The sequence below is a fragment of the Balaenoptera borealis genome, assembly GCF_965194805.1.
Source record: "Balaenoptera borealis genome assembly, chromosome: 2".
Classification (NCBI taxonomy): domain Eukaryota; kingdom Metazoa; phylum Chordata; class Mammalia; order Artiodactyla; family Balaenopteridae; genus Balaenoptera; species Balaenoptera borealis.
This window is the reverse complement of record NC_138867.1, coordinates 159,473,563-159,493,110: the sequence shown is the minus strand read 5'-3', so window position 1 is coordinate 159,493,110 and position 19,548 is coordinate 159,473,563. Positions and strand designations below refer to the sequence as shown.

At 43.7% G+C, this 19,548-nt stretch overlaps 1 long non-coding RNA gene across 1 annotated transcript in view; it reads right to left on the bottom strand.

Annotated features, from left to right (window-relative positions):
- Positions 1–11,738: 11,738 nt before the first annotated feature.
- LOC309623331 overlaps positions 11,739–19,548 on the bottom strand; it is a 44,155-nt gene continuing 36,345 nt past the window's right edge. Inside the window, exons 2-3 of the long non-coding RNA XR_014241329.1 lie at positions 19,047–19,268; positions 11,739–19,015 (exon numbers count right to left, since the gene is read on the bottom strand). This is a non-coding gene — a long non-coding RNA (uncharacterized lncRNA). The remainder of the gene's footprint in view (positions 19,016–19,046; positions 19,269–19,548) is intronic.

Below are 19,548 nucleotides of genomic sequence, written 5' to 3'. Positions count from 1 at the left end.
GAGTTCCTTGTATGTTATTTGTCGTTTTTCCCTTGCTGCTTTCAATAATTTTTCTTTGATTTGTTTTGATTTTTGCCAATTTGATTACTATGTGTCTCGGTGTGTTTCTACTTGGGTTTATCCTGTATGGGACTCTCTGTGCTTCCTGGACTTGGGTGGCTATTTCCTTTCCCATGTTAAGGAAGTTTTCAACTATAATCTCTTCAAATATTTTCTCTGGTCCTTTCTCTCTCTCTTCTCCTTCTGGGACCCCTATAATGCAAATGTTGTTGCATTTAATGTTGTCCCAGAGGTCTCTTAGGCTGTCTTCATTTCTTTTCATTCTTTTTTCTTTATTCTGTTCTGCAGCAGTGAATTCCACCATTCTGTCTTCCAGGTCACTTATCCGTTCTTCTGCCTCAGTTATTCTGCTATTGATTTCTTCTAGTGTAGTTTTCATTTCAGTTATTTTATTGTTCATCTCTGTTTGTTTGTTCTTTAATTCTTCTAGGTCTTTGTTAAACATTTCTTGCATCTTCTCGATCTTTGCCTCCGTTCTTTTTCCTAGGTCCTGGATCATCTTCACTATTATTATTCTGAATTCTTTTTCTGGAAGGTTGCCTATCTCTACTTCATTTAGTTGTTTTTCTGGGGTTTTATCTTGTTCTTTCATCTGGTACATAGCTCTCTGCCTTTTCATTTTGTCTGTCTTTCTGTGAATGTGTTTTTTGTTCCACAGGCTGCAGGAGTGTAGTTCTTCTTGCTTCTGCTGTCTACCCTCTGGTGGATGAGGCTATCTAAGAGGCTTGTGTGAGTTTCCTGATGGGAGGGACTGGTGTTGGGTAGAGCTGACTGTTGCTGTGGTGGTCAGAGCTCAGTAAAACTTTAATCCACTTGACTGTTGATGAGTGGGGCTGGGTTCCCCCCCTGTTGGTTGTTTTGCCTGAGGCAACCCAACACTGGAGCCTACCTGGGCTCTTTGGTGGGGCTAATGACAGACTCTGGGAGGGCTCAAGCCAAAGAGTACTTCCCAGAACTTCTGTTTCCAGTGTCCTTGTCCCACAGTGAGCTACAGCCACCCCCCGCCTCTGCAGGAGACCCTCCAACACTAGCAAGTAGGTCTGGTTCAGTCTCCTCTGGGGTCACTGCTCCTTCCCCTGGGTCCCGATGCACACACTACTTTGTGTGTGCCCTCTAAGAGTGGAGTCTCTGTTTCCCCCAGTTCTGTTGAAGTCCAATTCCCACTAGGCTTCAAACTCTGATTCTCTAGGAATTCCTCCTCCCGTTGCTGGACCCCCAGGTTGGGAAGCCTGACGTGGGGCTCAGAACCTTCACTCCAGTGGGTGGACTTCTGTGGTATAAGTGTTCGCCAGTTTGTGAGTCACCCACCCAGCAGTTATGGGATTTGATTTTACTGTGATTGCACCCCTCCTACCATCTCATTGTGGCTTCTCCTTTGTCTTTGGATGTGAGGTATCTTTTTTGGTGAGTTCCAGTGTCTTCCTGTTGATGATTGTCCAGCAGCTAGTTGTGACTCTGGTGTTCTCACCAGAGGGAGTGAGAGCACATCCTTCTACTCCACCATCTTGGTTCCTCTTCTTGCATATTGTTTTTAAATTTGCATTTGTTGTGTATCTTTTTTCTTTTCCTTTCTACATTTGTGTGTGTGTGTGTGTGTGTGTGTTCACATCCTTCCTTTCTTGGGTGGCTTGGGTGGCTTGGATGACTGGTAGCATATTATAAGCACTTTGTCTGCCTTACACTTTTCATCTAAGTACATACTGGAGGGCCACATGTGTGTAAATAGAGGTCTCTCGAATTCCTTTTCACAACTGCACTGGATTCAATTGGTGGCTGTGCTTTAGCTTCTGCAGCCAGCCCCCAGTTGATGGGTATTTGAGGTGTTTCCAGCCCTTTGCTCTATTTTATAGCTCCCTGGTTTATTTTTATTTGCATTTGTATCTTTTTTTCTTTACCTTTTAAACTTATTATTTTGTTTCAATTCATCTCGTGTAAATGGTATAATTTTAGATTTGACTTTATTAATCAATCTCTGGAAAATCTTTTTTTTAAATAGGTGAGTTAAAACCATTTGTGTTTATTTATTGATGTGATTAATATGTTTGGCTTCAGTTTTGTCATATTGTTTTACATTTTTATAAAGTTATACACATGCATGTGTGTATGTGTTTTATTTATATGTGTTTCCTTTGTTCTATTTTATTTGTCTCTGTCGTTTTCTCTCTCTTTCTCTCTGTCTATACATTTTGGTATATTTAGAAAACTTTGAATTTTTGTTGTAATAGTTATTTTTATACATTTATGTAATTCTCTTTCTTCCCTTGTTCTTTTTCTCTCTCCTTTCTTTCTCCTTCCTTCCTTCCCTCCTTTTTTTCTTCCTTCCTTCCTTTTTTCCTTTCTTCCTTATTTACTTCTCTCTTTCTCTCTCCCTTCTTGTTACTATCTGTTGGATCCCTACTAGGAACAATATTGACATTTGCTAGTAACCTCTTCATCCCCTCTATTCCCTCTCCCCAACATGTCCTTTTATTCTCCATAAATACCTATAAGGCAGTAAGTGAGCTTACACTGTTGTTCCTGTATCTTTCCCATTCTCCCTCCATTTCTTCATAATTTTCTCCCTTCCAACCTTAATTTAGTCTTAGTCCAAAGGGATATGTAGGACTACAAAACTAAGTTTTACCCCTAATAATATATAGATACAGTATATACATATTTATGTTTATATATATATATATATATTATAAATTGGTAACATATGTGTGCATATATACTTTTTAAACTGGTAAGTACCTATTTGATGGTCATCACCAGCCCTGCAGCTATGGTTCTCTAGTCCTTTCAGTTTCTGAAGCTGGTTCCTTTGTAAGTATTCCTGGGAGCAGAACCTCGAGTTCTGGCATGCTCGTGACAGTTTGCCTACAGCCTTTGTACTTGGAGGTCAGTATGGCTGCATATGACATTCATGACTACCTCTCTTTTTTCTTGAGTATCTTGAACACGTTTATCCATGTCTTCCAGAATGAAGCAATACTTTGAAAATCTGCAATTTTTTTTTTTTTTTTTTTTTTGCTGCATCCGGTCTTCGTTGCTGCACGTGGGTTTTCTCTAGTTGTGGCGAGTGGGGGCTACTCTTCATTGCGGTGTGCAGGCTTCTCATTGCGGTGGCTTCTCTTGTTGCGGAGCACAGGCTCTAGGCACATGGACTTCAGTAGTTGTGGTACACGGACTCAGTAGTTGTGGTGCGCAGACTTAGTTGCTCTGCAGCATGTGGGATCCTCCCGGACCAGGGATCGAACCTGTGTCCCCTGCATTGGCAGGCAGATTCTTAACCACTGTGCCACCAGGAAAGTCCCGAAAGTCTGCAGTTTTTAATAACCTAATCTCAGATATGATTTCCAGTTGCTTCTGCTGTATTCTATTAATTAGAAGTGAGTGAACAGGTCCAGGAAAAGGGATTGCACAAAAGCTTGAACACCAGTAGACGGGGATCCTTTGGGGTCAGCTAAGAGGCTGCTTACCACACCATCCTGTTAACTCTAGAACCCCAAAATGAAACAACAGTGTTGATTGTTTACAGCTGATATCCATTCTGGCTGGATGTTCTGAGTGTTAAACATTTCTAACATTCTCCCTGGTTCTGGGTGGTCTCCATGGTCTACAGCTAGAGGCTTCTGCCCCAAGCTAGCGCCTGTAATTTTGGCAAGCGAGAGCAGCAATCTAGATTCTTCAAGGGCTGCTGTCTGGAAGGTGAGATTGGGGTCTCCAAGGAGCACGTGAGCTCCATGGACTACCGTTTTTCAACTTGATCAACTCCTGAGTCCATTCTTTTGGGTTAGAGCAATGACATTGAAGACTGTATTCCCTGTTCAGCCAGTAACTCTCCTTCTACAGACCATCGGAGCTGAAAGGAAGTCTCAAGAGGTTATTTCATCAGGCCCTAGGGCACATGAGGCACACCGGGAAGCTTGTTAAAATGCAGATCCCAGAGCCTCACTAGACTGATTTAGTCAGTGTCTGAGGCGGGACCTCAGAAACACACATTCCTAACAAGCCCATCAGGCATTTTTCATCCTGATGGTCTTACCAGAAATACCCACATCATGCAATTGTCTTATTTTGTAGATGAGGAAAATTGCTTAAGGCCACATAGTGAGCGTGTGATAGGAATTGGATTCCCAGTTGGCAAGCTCCTTGAGTGTCAATAAGCGTTCTCACCAGGCTAGCACAGGACACTGGAAGACAGAAAGTCCCAGGTGCTGGGGCTTGGGAGAATTGATAGATGCAAAGACTGAGAGATAAGAACAGGCAAAGAAGCAAACAAATCATGTTTAGGAAAAGCCAGCTGAGATATAATTGGGAGCACCAAGGGGGGCCCAAATCTTACTGAGGACTCACTCGGCCCCACTTACTGCTCCCCATGACCCTGAGAGACAGCAACTATCATCCAGTTTTACGAAAAGGAAAATGAGATCCACAGAGAGAAAGTGACATGCCCAAGAGCATATTAAATGTGTAAGTGAAACAGTCAGGAAAATGACGATGATGTTAACGATGTGAAATGATGGTGGTCACGTTGATGATAGTTATGGTGGTGATGATGGTGAAATGATGGTGGTGATGATGGTGAAAAAATGGTGGTGACATTGATGATGATGGTGGTGGTGATGGGGTTGACAGCCATGAAGACATGATCACGACAGTGATGATCATGATGGTGACAGTGATATTAGCAAGTAAAGGTAATAACTGTCATTTCTAGAGCTTGGCCCTGGGTCAGCCTCTATGTTAAGAACATTGCATCCATTATTTCACTGACTCCGCATCCAGCTCTAAGAAGTAAGTGTTTAGTGCCAGGCCTTTCCGCTCCAAATTAAGGATTTTTAATAATATTACCTACACTCTCCTCCTGCCATCAGGGAAAAAAAATCAGGGGGTCATCATTCTCTTGTCCTCCTGTAAAACTTTGGGAAGAAGGAACTATCAGTGAGTTGAAAACTTGGAGTTCTGACAATGTTAAAGGCACCCAAGTGAACAGAGGAGCAGATAGTAATGGAATCTGCTTGCCAGGACTGTATAAATAGCAACTTGTACCTACACTGCACCTCATCTGCACATATCAAAAAGCACATTAGAAGAACATTAAAATGTCAAGTGGGTTAAATCTGAAATGTGACCTACCTTATTATCTTGTGAGGGGGAAAAACTGTCAAGAACTCAAATCTTCCTGGCTGCTTTGGGTATGTGGGGCGCTGCTGGGACTCTTCTGGGGAGACTCGCCAAGGGCCACTCCCAAGAGAGTCAGAGTTGGCTAGGGCATTATTCACTTTCACAGGCACAGCTCTGGCCTGAAAGTTTGGGGCAATTATTGTAGGGAGCCTTCTCAGGGTGTCTTTTCTACAATAGTCTATGTTGCTTCAGTGGTTACTTTCTCGGTACAGAGGCTGCAGGTGGAATGCAGTTCCCCAGCCGCCCTTCCCACTGCTGCCTGAAAACAAGCCTTTGGATTTGTTTTTGATCAAGGTGGCACCACCAGTTGCTTTGGGGAATTCTCCCTGAGGGCTTGTAGGTTACCAGCTGGAGACACTGATGAGTCCAAACATCTCAAGCAACTCCATTGCCAGTCTCTCTGCTCTCTGATGGCCACCAAAATTCTGGAACACTGGGGAAAGTGTTTGGATTCAGCAGAGTCAAAAATTCTGTTGAGAAGATCTGAATTCAAAAGAGTTTATAAATTGGAGAAATCATCCAAAGAGGATTCGCCAGCACATCTGGCAGAAATAGGTCCATGGTGTACTTTGCCAAGGGTCCATCTATCAGCCATCACTCTGAGGGTCAAGGAGAGGAACATGGGATGTCTGAGGATTGCAGGGCTGTGTGTTTGCTGGTTTCCCCTTGTGGGGGTGGGAATGATACAAGCTTCTGATCAGGTCAGGGGGGTGGGTGGCATGAAAGGCCACTGTCTAGCAAAGACTCGGTGGTCGTGGTGGCGCGCTACCTCCCTGCTGTCCACCTGAGACACAGCCCTCCCCCTCTGGCTCCACAAACAGAAGCCGTAGATGGGCTCAGCTCTCCAGTCCTAGCCCAAGAAGAACCCAGAACACTGTACTGATTGCCTTCCTTTTCTGGCCAGCATGTTTCAGATGCTTTTGGCTGAGTAAATAGCAGCAAAAGACTCAATGTAACTTAAGTAAAGAAGGTAATATGTTAGCTCATGTGACTGAAAAAGTCCAGAAAATGAGCTACTTTCAGGTGAGGCTTGACTCAGCGCCTCAGGAGCAATGGGTAACAAGGATGATAGTAGCTAACATATACTGAGTGTTTTCCTCTTTGTCAGACATTCTCCTAAAACTTTTCATGTTAATTCTCAGGAAAAGACTCCAAAGTAAGGATTATCACATCTCCTTTTTAAAGGTGGAGGAATAGAGGCACAGAGAGGTTAAGTAACATTTCCAAGCTCACACAGCTTGTAAGCAGAAAAACTGGACTTGGAACCTTGCTCATTTGGTACCAGAGCACTGACCCTTAACCACCGTTCTGTGTCACCTCTTCATTGGACCAAAGTGGAAGTTTTTGTTACCCTTGAAGAACTCATGTTTCAACAGGAGAGGTAGAGAAAGAAGATAATCACAAAGCAATGTTAGGCATGTGATGCCATATGAAGTAATACTGAGATGAATACGGACCTGAAAATCTATCTGACAGCTCCATCCTGACAGCAAACTGAATCTAAATCACCCTAGACAAGTAGCCTTTCAACTATCTGGAGAAACCCTGGTGGTACTGGCTTCAGAAGTCCTCTTACAGCTCTCTATTTAGGCTATTTTATTACAAAGCCTACATTGCTCATAATTACTTGTGTCTCCTTCAAGAGAGGAAAACCACTTGCCCCCTGGGCAGTTTTGCATTTACCCCCCTAGAGAGATTTCAGCAGCCCTCTCTTGACATGGCAGAGAACTGGGGCATCTGCTGAGCCCTGGATGCCGAAGGCACCAGGGCAGATGCAAGATGAGCATCTTATGATGTGAGCAGGAGAGAGTGGCAAGGGCAGGGCCCAGATCAGATCAACATGGGTGGAATCCCAGCTTGGCCACCTACTAGCTCTGTGACCTTGAGAGGATCATGTCTCCTCCCTGAGTCTCCCTTTTCCGTTTTCTCACCTGAAGTGGAGACAGTAATACCTACCTTTACCATGTCAGGATTAAATGTGGTAAAATGTGCAGATTCTTTCATATGTATATATATATATATATATATATATATATATATATATATATATATATACAAAAAATTTTTGTGCATTACCTGGGGCATATTAAATATTCAGTACATGCTAGTTCTTGCTGAGATTTTCATTTATCCCCTGAAGCATGCCGTGATGATTTAGAAACAGAGCAGACCCTCCTCTTTCTTGGACATGACACTTGAGATTGCTTAGCATGGCCATCAATCCATGGCTCAGCACTTGAAATCTTAAGCTAGTTTTGTTGTTCACTAGTCACTGCTGTGAATACCGTAATTCCTATTTAGGGGCTGGGAGGTCAATTCAAATCATGCCTTTTATTGAGAAGATTGTATGTTTCAGTTACATTCATAAATCCAGGAACAGTCTCATGATTCACTCTGCAAGGATGTCAGGCATGTAAATAACCAACTAATTAAGCCTACTATAGAAATGCCTTAAGTTGGTTGTTTTAATTTGATAATTTATTCATACATGGAATATTAATTGAGTATCTGCTATATGCCAGGCACAATTCTTACTGCTGGGGACACAGCAGTAAATCAAACAGGCAGAGTCCCACGTCTCACCAAGCTTAGCTTCTCAGAGCTTTTCACTATTTTCCAGAGCAGGGTGAAGGTTGGAGGGGCAAGGCCAGCAAGGAGGTCAGGTAAGAGGCAGTTCTGTTGAACATGTTAATTCCTAGTGACATATGGTGTGATCTGAGGTGGGACAATAGGACTGATGGGGCGAGATGAGGGTGGGGAGTTGAGGGTCAGCAAGGAGGAACAGGAAGCTTTATCCAGAAAGAGACCCTGGGTGGATGGGGAGCTTCTCACTGACTGCATTTGTGCCTAGCCCTGGAATGTTGGCAGCGATTTGGGTGATTAGCTGTGCAGTGGCACGTCCCCACCCCCAGGAAAACTCTAAAGGTAAAATGCCATCACATTCAAAACAGGAAAAAACTGAAAAGTCCCACACTTGATTCTTGCACATGGTCACAATGAAGACCCACATTGAAGTTCAGTACCATACTTAAATCCACCTCCTGTCTCTCTGGTTTGTCTTGCCTGCCCTCTGGCAGTCAGAGACATCTTTCTAAAGGTAAATTTGATCAAGCTTGTCTCTGTTTTTGTTTTTTTAATGCCTTCAGCAAAATATCCAACCCCATTAACCAGCTTACAAGGCTTCTTGCTTTCTGCCTCTCTCTCTAGCTCTCTCTCCCCTACCTGCCATGTGCCCAGCCAACCCCAGTCATTCATCATGCCCTCGACTTGCAAGGCCCTGCCCCACCATAGCCCTCCTGGCAAACTCCTATCCACTTCTCAAGACCCAGCTCAAAAAATCCCTCATTGCAAAATGTTCTCAGATTCTTGCAAGCAGAGCAAAATACTCCCTACCTTGCATTACCCTGGGGGTTTGTGCATCCTGAAGATGGCCTCCTTGCTCTTCTGCCTTCACTGGGCAGCTACAAATGGGTTATAGGGTGCACAGCCCTGATGTGTGTGTGTACGTGGGATGAGAGGTACTATCAGGACCGGGGGAAAAATAGCAGGTGAAGGTGAGAAGGGGTGGGTGGCACTATCAATCAGCACCAGCAGTGGGGTGAGGCAATGAGCTTATCTTCCTGCGCTGGGCCTGGCCCCTCCAGGGCTGGGCATGTCTCCTTCACCTCTGATCTGCACAGTTTAGCACAGAGCCCTGGACTTGGCACCTGATTGCTGAGCGGAAGAATTCCCCTGCCACCCCCTGAAACATTTTCCTGATTGACCTGCCCCTCTTCGCATGTTAGAGCTCCCCCTCATCTCAAGAAATGGGAGCGTTCGCTCAATACGACTTGGACGGTTTAACCAGTGTTAGGTGCTGCGGGACCATTGAATTGAGGTCCACAGTTCTTTCCCTCAGGGAAGGTCCCGTCTACCTGGAGGACTTAGAATGAACAGTCATGGTCCAGTATTAAGTCTTTTAAGGAATTTCTGTGTTCAGGTAACTGATGGCACTACATCACAGGGTCAGGAGAGCCATCTATCCCCATGCAGCACGGATTCCCAAACTTAGTGATTTGAGTCCTTATGATTTTATTTGACCTCATGACATGGCTTCCCTCTTCCACTCCTGAAACATGCCTCCTGACATACACACATTCATTTTCTAAATTACAGCAAATTAAAATAACATTGAAAATTGCCCAACCGCTTTGAGATAAGGAGAGATACCCCAGAGGGTCACAGAATGGAGGCACAGAACCCCAGCTGGCAGTGACAATGGAGCAGGGGATGCACGTGTCAAACCTTCCTTTCTGTCCCCACCTTCCATCCTGCTGGACGCAGCAGGACCAGCACGCCTGGGCTTGGAGCCAGGCGGCCCTCAGTTCAAAACCTAGCTCTGTCTTTTCTTTGTTGTGAGCCTGTGGGCAAGCCCGGTTTCCTTCTGAGCCTCAGTCACCTTATCAGTGCAATGGGAACGGTGCCGCAGTACCGCCCTCTGCAAGTGAGGACTGAATAGCACAGGGAAGGCAGCCGCATGGGCGAAGGGAGGGGGGAGGGGCATATGGTAAGAGCTCTACAAAATGGTAACTGTTCATAATACAATCCCAGACCCCAGTTCTCACAAGACTCCCACGCGCATTTTTCATACATGACCTCTTTAGTGTCATGGAAGAGGGGCATGGGCGCCTGGTAACCTTAGGTTTGAGATTGGATAACTGTATTGTCTACTAGGGCTGCTTTAACAAAGTACCGCAGATGCAGCAGCTTAGATGATAGAAATTTATTTTCTCAGCATTCTGGAGGCTAGAAGTTCAAGATCAAGGTGTCAGCAGGGCTGATTCCTTCCGAGAACCCCTTGGCTTGCAGATGGGCCTCTTCTCCCTGTGTCCTCACATGGTCTTCCCCGCCTGTATGTGTCCTAATCTCCTTTTCTTATAAGAACACCAGTCAGATGGGACTAGGGCCCACCCTAATGACCTCATTTTAACTTAATTACTGCCTAAAAGGCATTATCTCCAAATATAATCACATTCTGAGGCTCTGGGGGTTAGGAGTTCAACATATGAATTTGGGAAGACACAACTCATAACCCATAATTGTAACTTAGCAAAGGGCTATACGGTGTGCTCCAATTGTCAGGCAGAAATGAAGTACTGGGGTGGGGCAGGGGGCTAAGTGATTCTTGGATAGCATTCGGTGCCTCTGTCCCCACCAGAGTCCCAGCCCAGCGGTTGGATGGGCAGCCAACCCGCTGCTGTCACACTCGGCCACCTTGTTGTGGGTTCCCATAGAGATCTGAGAGGCTGCAGAATCTGCCGAATATAAAGGAGATGTCTTCCTGTCACGCCCTCAAAGAACTCGCCGAGCAGATGTCTGCGGCTGCAATGAATGATAAATCAACGCCCATAATGCAAGAGGCCGGGCATCCTCCGTTCTGTCTATCTGCAAAGGCTTTCAGTCCTCACAAGGGCTGAAAGGAGCCAAATTAGAGTTCACTTTGAAGAGTCAAAAGCTGGAGATGAAACTATTTAGGGTTTTTTTTTTTTTTTTTTTTTTTTTTGTCTTTCGCTTCCCCACCTCATACCATTACTGCTATAGGCAAGACTTTTGAAGAGCAATTTTCTTTTCAATAGAATTCCTTTTCTTTGAGAATATAAAGTACAAATTCCAATTTGCTCAACATTCTTAGAGAACCTATTATATACCAGGTACTGTGCTAGGGCTTTCATTCCTATTATGTCAGTTAAAGCTCAAAACAGCCTTGAGAGAGAGATGCTATGATTCTGATTTTATAGCTGAAGGGAATGGAGGATCTGGGGGGGGGGGAAGAAACATCTCAACGACTCTCTTTTGCAAGTTGACTGAACCAGGACTTGCAGAGTTCTAATTCCCTTGCATGATGCATTTGGCTTTAGTGATGCACTTGGTTTTGCTTATTTTCTCAGAACCAGAAGTACTTGGGCACCAACCTGTGCCTTGAGGTCAACACATCCATGGCACAGACCAAGGGCAGAACTTTGAACTCACGCACCGGCTTCCACTTGGGATGTGCCCTTTGCTCCCATTCCCATCCATTCACTCGGAGCATCTTCCCACATTTTCTGTCTTCCTTTGACCTCCTTATGTTCTCTTCAAACTGTAACAGCTTGACAATGTGGGCTCAGATGCATCGGCTTCTCCATAGCTCTCCTCTAGGGAATAGATTTATTCCTCAAAAGTCTCCTACAACTTGAGTATCAGCATTTCTAATTGCATTTGCCATCGGTCCTTAGCATAAAATCAGAAAGGTGTTCTGGGGAAAGGATAGAAGCAAGCCAAAAAACGAAAACCATATTTCACGATGCAGAAAACTTTGTGAAATCACCCCTTTGTGAGGGAGGAAAGGAAGATTTAATAAAGCGTGATTATGACTAGCAAAAATACATTTTAAAATAGGGTACCAGCTCAGTTAGATTTGTTTCATGAAATCGTCATCTTGGCAACCACCACCTATGGCTCACTTACTATGTGCCAGGCTCTGTTCTAAGGCTTCTCTATGAGGTAACTCATTTGCTCCTCATCACTACTGGATGAGGAGGAACCGCCATTAGCCCCATTTTACACAGAAAGCTGAAGCTCGTAAAGGTTGAATAAGTACCCAAGTTCAAGCAGGAGGAAAGTGTCAGGGGCAGATTTTGAACTCAGGTGGTCTAGCTCCAGAGCCCATGCTCTTAGCCATAAAGCAAAGTGATTGCTCTATTACTTTGCTGAGAAAGTTTGGGGCCGGCTGCTCCCTTGGAGGTGAGTATAGAGAGAGGAAAAAAATGCCTAAAAATGAATACCTCCCTGCAACCTCCTGACCACTTCTCCAGACATGATGCTTTGTGTACAGTGATCATGAGGGAAATTCAAAAAGTCTAGGAAGAACACGGAAGCAAGGTATGCAATTGCCCATCCCCCCAGAGTTTTACCATTTAAATCACACGAAGAGCTGGGCTCATATTGGCCTTAAAAATAGAGAGTGTCTCAAAGATCAGGAAAGAAGAATAAACATATTGACAGACTTAAGAAGGAAGACTGGTCAGCTTCTAACTTGGAAGATACAGAAACAGGGATGCCTTGAACAGTTAGGTGAGAGAGAGCCTTGAGCAGTTGACTCCCGTGTCAGATTATTGTGATGATCAGCACACAGCTTGAAACCTTAGTCATTCACTCACCCAGCTAAGTCCACTTCTTCTGGATCCAGCCTCACTAGTGGGGCGGATCCCATAGACTGGTTCATTCAACCCCCTCTGGCATGCCTTCTTATATCATGGAGACAGGAGAGTTATAAACTACATCTCCCAGACGCCCTTGCAGTTCAGATTCTATCTGTAACCTGGGTCCACCAAGAAGATTCATTCATGCAAGACTTGGAAGGTGGAAGTAAGCACCTGGTGGCAGACAGGCAGAGCACATCTTGTGGCAAGCTTGGTGGCAAGGGAGTTTGGATCTTCCAGGGCAGTGGTGGTGGATGTTTTTGGTCAAGTCTCATTATGCCTGGAGAGCACCAGATAGTATAATGGGATTTCCTTCAGAATTATCTCATGGTATGACTGGTGCTACTGTCTGAATGCTTTTGTTCCCCCAAATTCATATGTTAAAATCATAACCCACAAAGGCATTGGGTATGGTAGGGCCTTTGGGAGGTGATTAGGTCATGTGGTTGGAGCCCTCATGACTAAGATTAGTACCTTTATAAAAGAGGCCCCACAGAGCTCCCTACACCTTTTGCTGCATGAGGATTCAATGAGAAGTTTGGAACCCAGAAAGAGAGCCTCACCATACCATGCTGGCACCTTGATCTCAGACTTCCAGCCTCCAGAACAGTAAGAAAAAAATTCCTGTTGTTTATAAGGTACCTAGTCTGTGGTGTTTTGTTATAGCAGCTTGAATAGACTAAGACAACAGGGTCTATCTCTTAGCTACTTGTGCCCAGCTCTATAACATCTAAATGTGCTTTCCTGGCCCTTCTAGAAATTCTAAGTGTCCTAAAGCTTGCTGCTGTAACAAATAACCCCTCAAGTATCTCAATGGCTCCATACAAGAAGTTTATTTACCTCTTACATCCAAAGATTGGTGGATTGTATCAATGTTTATCCGGGTTGTGATATTTTACTACAGTTTTGCAAGATGTATAATGGGGGAAAACTGAGTAAAGGATACATGGGATCTCTTTGTATTATTCTTTCCAACTGTATGCAAATCTATAATTGTCATAAAATTAAAATTTAATTTAAATGGAGATTTGCATGTGGGTGGTCTTTGTGGGCCAGGCCTGGGAAAGGAACAAGTCATGACTGCTCACATCCCATTGGCTAGAACTTAGTTACCTGGTCACACCTAATCACCTGGGGGTTTTAAATGTAGCCTGGATGTGTGTACAAAAAAAAAAAAAGATGAAACGGGTTTGGTGATTAGCTGGACAAGTTCTACAGTGTTCTCTGTAAACCATCACTGCTCTGTAATAAACTCTGTTCTGCTTCAGTGGACTAAAGTCTGTAGTTTGCAATCAAGAACATTTTTTAGACCAGAGCACCTTACATATTTACCTTGGGCCCTTGTGCAGTGTGACTAAAATAAGACTGCAACAGGCAGTCCCCGTGTCACTGTATTTCTCACTTTACTTCCTGAATTCCCATTCTCCTGTGAAAGACATATTGGACTGGAAAGCTTGCTTTGCTTTCTTCCTAAGAACTAGCTCAGGGCACTGGCAGATTCTCTTGAAAAAATAAGCCTCATATAAAACCCAGGAAATGAAAAGAATTCTGTCTTGCCTCCTCTTGGCAATCTGGGAGCCTATTAATGAAGCCAAATGGCCAGAGGGGGAGAAGCAGGGATTCAAGGAGGTTGAGTCAGCTCCACATGAAAGGGCACACCAAGCACACTACAGACACTTAAAACCCTGTCACCTTTCCTGTCCCCGGAGAGTAACTGCACACACACCTCTTTCTGGGAGTCTGGTTTTGACTAGGATTTTAAAAAACTGGATTGTTCAAAGGTACTCATCAAAATTCCTGGGGCCTATTATGAATTTGAAATTGCTCCACAAGTTCAGAAGCAGCTCAGCACTTATGAAGATTTGAAGCAGAACTTGGCATTGACAAAGAAGTAGGCTCTTAGCTAACAAACAGTTGTCTAGTTTGTTCCTTTGTGTGAACGTGTCGCCTAATTTTATATATGTTAAATAATACAATTGTCTTTTTTAACAAGCACTTTGCTTTTCCTTATAACTAATTTTCTATCTACTTGCCTCCTATTTCAAATGTGATCAGAGTTTTCTTTTCACTCCCCTGCATGTTATTATATGATGCTGCCCTAAATAGAACCCCCTGTTATGAGAGAAACACTCTCCATTTCTTGAAGACCTACTGTGCATTAGGCCCTTAGCCAGATGCTTCTATGTGCATCATTTCATTAATCTTTAACTCAGCTCTGTGATATAAGGATGATTATTCCCATTTTTAAATCAAATTTTTTTAACGAAGCATCGTTGATTCACTATTCAGTGTTAGTTTCAGGTGTACAGCAAAGTGATTCAGTTATACATATATATCTATTCTTTTTCAGATTTGTTTCCTTTATAGGTTATTACAAACTATTGAGTATAGTTCCCTGTGCTATACAGTAGGTCCTTATTATTTATCTATTTTATATGTAGTAGTATGTACATGTTAATCCCAAACTCCTTAATTTATCTTCCCCTTCACTTTCCCCTTTGGTAACCATATGTTTGTTTTCTAAGTCTGTGGGTCTATTCTGTTTTGTATATAAGTTCATTTGTATCTTTTTTTTTATATTCCACATACAAGCAATGTCATATGATATTTGTCGTTCTCTGTCTGGCTTACTTCACTTAGTAGGATAATCTCTAGGTCCATCCATGTTATGGCAAATGGCATTATTTTGTTCTTTTTTATGGCTGAGTAATATTCCACTGTGTGTGTGTGTGTGTGTGTGTGTGTGTGTGTGTGTGTGTATACCACATCTTCTTTATCCATTCATCTGTTGATGGACACTTAGGTTGCTTCCATGTCTTGACTGTTGTGAATAGTGCTGCTATGAACATTGGGGTGCATGTATCTTTTCAGATTAGAGTTTTCTCCAGATATATCCCCAAGAGTGGGATCCCTGGTTCATATGGTAACTTTATTTTTAGTTTTTTTAAGGAACCTCCATACTGTTCTCCACAGTGGCTGTACTAAATTTTTATTTGGTGATAATTAGAGATTTGCATACAGTTGGAAGGAATAATTCAAAGAGATCCCATGTGTCCTTTACTAAGTTTTCCCCAGTGATGCATCTTGCAAAACTGTACTACAATATCACAACCAGATCGACACTGACACAATCCACCAGTCTTTGTCAGATTTCCCCCGTTTTATTTGTACTCATTTGTGCGTGTGCATACCTGTGTGTGTGTGTGTATTTAGATCTATGCAGTTTTATCACAGGTCTAGGTTCATGTAACCACGTCCACAGTCAAGATACAGAGAAATTCCCTCATCACAAGGATCCCTTCTGTGGCCCTTTTATAGCCATGCCTACTTCCTGCTTGCCTCCCATCTCCTTAGCTCCTGACAACCACTCATCTGTCCTCTGTTTCTTAATTTTGCCTTTTCAAGAATATTATTGTACTAGGCAGGGTTCTCCAGAGAAGCAGAACTGTGAATGTTATTAAGCGTTTGCAAAATTACTTTACCCTGAGTCCTTTGGTAACTATTAACTAAAATATTATATAAATTGGAACACATGGTTCTTGACTGGACCAGGTTTTTCACACTTAGCGTCATTCCTGCTTTCTTCTGGAGTTTCTATCTCTTTTAGATCATCTCCTATGTGTTTAGAATTTTCCCATCTTCCTATGTCTGTATTTTCTATTCGTGCAGGAGCTACGTGGAACAGGGTTTTCCCTTCCCCATCTCAGTGTGGTTGAAGAGTAATAAAATGGCAAGTTCATAAATGCAATTGAAAGAAAAAAACAACAACAACATTTTGTACTAGGTATTCTAAAATGATAGTTACCTACAGGTCATCTGTCATTCAACTATGTGCTACCTGCATGGTGAGAGGCAATTCAGTAGAGTTAAGAATGCCAGCCCTGGAGCCACTGCCTGTGTTTAAATTCCACAAGGCATCTACCTTTCCTCTCTGTGCTCAGTTTCCCATAGCAAAAATGATGTAATAAAAGAACCTACTGTATAGTGTTGTTAGAAAGATGTAAAGCATTTAGCCCAATGCTTAGCATAGAGTACTGTTAGCTATCGCTACTTTTATACCAGAGAAGAGGAAGAAAAATGGGTGATGGAGTCAAAAAGGAGAGGTAAAGAGGAGATTTAGAGAGGTAGTTTAGGGGATGCACTAAAGCAGGTTACTGAAGCAAGACCCACAAGACAGCTTAGAAACCGCAGAGAGGATTTTCAGAGACGCACAGAACAGACCTCAGCATCCCCTCTGGAGAGCACTTTGTTACCCCTTCTCTTGTTCACAGCCAGCATCTCCAGCAGGCATTGTGGGGAATTCACTGGCCAGGATGCTAAATAGAAAATGGTATGGGCTGGGAGGTACCCATTATGATTCCGGTTAACCAGAACAAATGGGAGAAACAAGTCTGGACGGAGCTTTTTGGTAAAGTGGTGAGAAGATTCAGAGTATGAATAAATGTTACAGATGAAAGAAGTGTCTGTTGCCAAGGTAGCAAGAGCTGCCCTGGAAAGTTCAAATCCAATGGTGAGTTATGCCATAACAATTGTAGTGGAAATAACATTCATTGCCATTAACTGAGGGCTTCTTATGTGCCAGACACTTTAAAAAATGGTTTTAGTGATGTTTCCCATTTTACAAATGAGGCACCTGAGGCTGGTGATGATGAGGTTAGTGATGAATCTCAGGGCATCTTGTGAGTTTCCAGATTGTGTGGGTTCAAAACTTGCGTTCTTAATTCCTGTGGCCCTGGGGAGGGCAGAGGAGAAAGAGGCGTTCTGGAGGATTCACCCCATCTCCCAACATCTTGAGAAGGATGCTGAACATTTTACCTCTAAATTGGTCACTGTGACTGCTTGGCAGGGAGGCATTCGGAGCCCCATCAGTGGGGACGTGCTAATGAAAGGAGGCCTCGGGCTGTCCCCAAAACTGAGAAGTACTGGAGTTTGTGGGAGCTATAGAAGAGGGAACAATAGCAGTTGAATGCAAGCATCAGGAATAAGAATCATCAAGGCAGGTCTACTATTGCTTAAATTACCCAAAGATTTGAAAGATACTTGCTTGAAACATCACTGTCTCAGTTAAGGATTCAGCGCAAATGTTTTCAGATGCTCTACATTTGGGAACAGAATGCTATTTTCTAAATAAATCCACAGAGGACATTATAGATACAAAAATATGTGTGTTGGGTGTGGCAGCAATTGCTCTCTTTCCTGATTCCCTTCTTTTGGCACTTAGGGGGTCACCATGCATCCCAGTTTGCTTGGCTGAGTCTGGTTTCTGCCTCTTGTCCTGGCTTAATTATGAAGACATCACCTTTCACTCCTCAGAGAATCCCAGTTTGGAGGATAAATTACATGCTCATCCGAGGTCACAGTGGGAAGGGTAGACCCACGTCCTAGGTAAGACCCAAGTTCACTTGGACACAAGCATGGGTCCCAGGACTGAGGCCATTCCCAAGCAGGGTCAATCCGTAACCTCCCCAGGATGGATTTGTGAATGCTGAGAGAGAGAAGTACTTCATGTTTGTGTTGCTATTTTGTAAAATGTATGCTTGGAGCCAGAGGTGGTTGCATAGAGTAGGCCTGCCCAGAAAGTGAGTGAGAGTGGGCCAGCATACAGAAGATAACAGAGCTGAGAGGTCCAGAGACAGAGAGAGAGACAGAGAGAGAATAAGAGAGAGAGAGAAGAAACCAACTAACCTTGGGGACATGAGGACACCCTCCATCCTCACAGCCATGTTGAACCCTAAAGCAGCAGTCCCCAACCTTTTTGGCACCAGGGACCAGTTTCATGGAAGACAATTTTTCCATGGACGGGGTGTGGGAGGGATGGCTCAGGCAGTAATGCGAGCGATGGGGAGCAGCAGATGAACCTTTGCTGGCTTGCCCGCCACTCACCTCCTGCTGTGCGGCCCAGGGGGTTGGGGACCACTGCCCTAAAGCACCTAGTTACATGAGTCAATAAATTTGCTTTTATTTTTAGTTGGTCTAAATTGGATTTCTGCTGTTTGCAACAGAGAACAAAAATCTGAGCAATCTGAAAGGGAACAGACATCTCTCATGTTCCTATCGAAGGAAATTTGTACTGAGTACTTTATATGATCTATGTCATTTAATCTTGGCAAAAAGCATGTCAGGTATGACTCATTAACCCCCTTGCATAACTGAAAAATCCAAAATTCAGACATCAATGACTTGTTCAAGGTCAAGCATAGCCAGGAAGAGCCTGGCCGGGATGTGCTGGCCGTTAATTCAGAGCCCGTGCCTCCTTATCATACCATGTGAACCGGTTTGGCAGGTGGGAGACCACACTTCTGCTCCCCGGTGTCCTTTCTGGAGCTCTGAATCCCCACTCCACTGCCCAAAGTCCACGTGCCTGCACCATCTTTTTCGTTAATGATCTTCTTTATTTCCCTGAAAAATGCCATGTCTGGTGTTTACCCATAAGTTAACCTTGAACATATCAACGAACACCTTTGATCTCGGTTACCATGGGATACCATGGAAGCCTAAAACACAGGACCCTGTGAACACTGAAATGATGGATAGGGAAATGCTTGGTGGGCTGCAAAGTACCACACCTGTTGGTTATGTGTTCATCATTCTCCACACCTGTTGGTTATGTGTTCATCATTCTCTTAAATCTGAGTCAGTCTTTCCTGAACCAATCCTTATTTTACTTTCCAGCAGGCAAGAAAATCTTGTATACCAGGCAGACCAACCGATCTGGCGTGCCCAGGTCCAAGGGGTTTTCCAGGATGCAGGACTTGCAGTGCTAAACCTGGACAAGTCCCAGGAAAACTGGGACGGCTAGTTACCCTGCCGTGCACTGACCTTCTTTTTTTTTCTTTTTTTTTTTCATTGTAACAGGAGGGAAGGCAGCGCATGTGGCTACGTATGGAATTAGGTTGGTTGATTTGGTGCTGATAGAATGAGACAATTTTATTTACTGTGCCTTTTTTTTTTGGAGAAATTAATAAATTTGACAATATCAGCTGTGAGTGAGGTGGGGAGGATCTCAGTTCCCCAACCAGGGATTGAACCCGGGGCCATGGCAATGAAAGCGTGGAGTCCTAAGCACTGGTCTGCCAGGGAAGTCCCAAGATGTACTTCT